At 39.2% G+C, this 2,860-nt stretch overlaps 1 non-coding gene across 1 annotated transcript; it reads left to right on the top strand.

The window, feature by feature from the left end:
- The first annotated feature begins 1,533 nt into the window (after positions 1 to 1,533).
- On the top strand, positions 1,534 to 1,640 carry LOC145629526 (small nucleolar RNA R71). The gene has a single exon (XR_014111692.1). It is a non-coding gene; the product is annotated as a small nucleolar RNA R71 (small nucleolar RNA).
- Positions 1,641 to 2,860: the final 1,220 nt, after the last annotated feature.

The following is a 2,860-nucleotide window of genomic DNA, read 5'->3' as shown; positions in this document are numbered from 1 at the left end:
TTAAAAGAATAATGGAGCATAAAATCGAGTTCACCAAATGTCACTCCGCTCCAAGCTTCCAAAATGCAACCTACAAGGCAAGACAAGACATAAAAGAAAACATTAAAAGAAAACAAAGAAAGAAAACAAAAAAGAAAAAGAAAGGAGGGGGAGAGAAAGGGGTAGAAATCCTCCGGGTTGCCTCCCGGGAAGCGCTTGTTTATGGTCTCTAGCTTGACCCTTCACCTCCTTCAAGGTGGAATAAAGAACATCACCCTCATCAACTTGAGGATTGAATCATAAATGCCCCCAAGCTTGAGGACTAGCATTCCTTGAGGTCTCAAATCACCACAAGGGAAAGGAGGGAATAAATCAAGAGCCAATGGTGGCTCATCTTTTCTTTTTCTCTTCTTCTTGTCGTTTCTTCTAAAAGGGCGATGAAGCTTGGAATCCTCGATATTAGGAAGGGAAACCTCACCTTCCTCAAGAGAGCCTTCAAACCAAGTAGGAACTTCAAGAAAGTCATCATACCTCATTGTCACCTTACCGTCACATGGAGGTAAGCTCTCATTATCCATCACACCATCGACCACATCAACTCTACATACGCTCACCACCATAGGGCTCTTCAGAACAACATTCTCAACTAGCCTACAAGGGAAGGGAACCGGGCCTTCAAACTTGTTTGGTTCACTAAAATCTAATGGCTCCTCATTTTGTTTTTGAACCTTCTTCTCAACCACATCCTCCACAACCTTGTCTTCCTTACTTTCATCCTCCTTGCAAGTTTCGAGATGATAAGCATATGAAGGGTTAGTAGATGATTGTAAGGGGAGTTTTGCGGTTAAATGGAGAGAAGAAATGTTGGCTAGTTGGGAGTCAACAACTTCATTGTGAGATTTGATCTCTTGGAATTGTTGAGTGAGAATTTGACGTTGTTGAAGAATTTGGGTTTGTGTGTGGTCGAGTGGGGATTGTTCTTCATACGCTTGAGGATTTTGGTCATGATGTTGATCTTGAAAGTTCCCCATTTGGATGGAAGGGTAAGAAAAATTTTCGGTTAGAGGATTGAAAAGAGGTTCATCTTGGAGGTAGGAGTTTTCTTGTTTTGGAGGTTGTTGAAGTTGTTGAGAATGAGCTTGGGTTACAAACTCTCCTTCCCTCAAAGTCAAAGCCTCACCTTGCTTGGGATTGAACTCTCTACAATACGATGCATCATGATCCGTCCCACCACAACAAGCACATGAGAAATCAATGATTTGTGACAGTTTTGAACCCAAACTAACACTTGAGTTCAACTTGGAAAGACCTTCATTCAAGAGTTCAACTATGTGCTTAAGTTGACCGACTTTCTCCAACTCATAAAGATCACCTTGCTTTCCTTGGGACCTTCTTTGACCTCCCCAAGAATAGCTAGTAGCCACCTCTTCAATTATAGCTTCAACTTGGCTTTGAGGGATCTTAATCAATTGGCCACCGGCACCCGCATCTAGATTGGTTCTTGAAATTGGCTCTAAGCCATCATAAAAGAATCTCATGAGCAAATTATGGTTGAATCCATGGTTAGGACATGCTCTAATCATATCCTTAAACCTTTCCCATGCTTCCCCAAGAGTTTCATCCGGTTCTTGCTCAAAAGAAGCTATCTTCCTCCTCATTTTTGCGGTTTGCTCATCGGAAATGAACCTCTTGAGAAAGGCCTTCGCAACAACTTTCCATGTGGTGAGAGAGTTGGGCTTCAAAAGCTTGAGCCATTTCTTTGCTCTTCCGGTGAGAGATTGCCGAAAGAGATGCATACGAATGTAATCTTGGCTCACTTCATTTGTTTGCATCATTGCACACAACTCAAGGAATCGGTCCAAATGCTCAATGGGGTCTTCACTTGCACTTCCGGAAAATTGCTCAACTTGTACCATCCTAGCATATTGTGGATGGATTGTGAAATTAGACTCGGTGGTTGGGAGAAGTATACCACTCGTGAGCTCATAGACTTCCGGATTTCCAAACTCCCTAAAAAGAAGGTCATCCTCTTGTCTTGCCATATCTCTCTTTGAATACAAAAAAGCTAAGCACACGATTAGCAATGACAAGTAGGATTAAAAAAAGGCAAAATAATAAAAAGAAAGCAAATAAAATGACTTTAACAATAGCAAAAATAAATGCTAAACAAGCCGCTTCCCCGGCAACGGCGCCAAAATTTGATCGAGGGTTAAAATAGTGTCGTTAGTTCTACTAACCCTAATCAAATTAACAATTTATAATACCTAAACTACCCTAATACGAGTATAGGGGTAAGTAAAGGGTCGAACCCAAAAGGACTAAGTGTATCAATCTATGTTAATTAGACTACTAGGAAAGCTTGTGAGGTAAAGAAAGGTTCAACTAAACACTACTAAGAGCAAATAACTAAAACTAGGGAAAGTGGAATCCAATTACATCAATGCATTCAACAACATCATACAATTAGATGAAAATGACCTTGATTAGGAACAATCAACACATTTAACTCACTCTCGCACAATTAAGCATGTTAATTATCCTACTAAACTAATTCACTCTCGTGCAACTAGCCTAGCAAAGATATGGAGGAATTTAGGGTTCTCAAACAACTCACTTTCGCACAATTGATTGAAAACACAATTAAAAGCATAGAATCAATTAGCTAGAAAGATTCTAATCCATAAAAGCATCATCCATACACAATAATCAAGAAACAATTTCATACTAACCACAATCAATCATCAAATTAATTAACATAACCTTCATCCATTTCCCTAGAACAAAACCTAAACTAACATAATGAACAAAAATATGGAAAACAAGGTAAAATAATAATAAAAGCAAGAATCAACAACTAAACTAATTAATTTACTCAAATAAA

Source organism: Chenopodium album, chromosome 4 (genome assembly GCF_948465745.1).
Source record: "Chenopodium album chromosome 4, dcCheAlbu1.1, whole genome shotgun sequence".
NCBI lineage: Eukaryota > Viridiplantae > Streptophyta > Magnoliopsida > Caryophyllales > Amaranthaceae > Chenopodium > Chenopodium album.
This window is presented reverse-complemented; position numbering and strand designations above follow the sequence as displayed.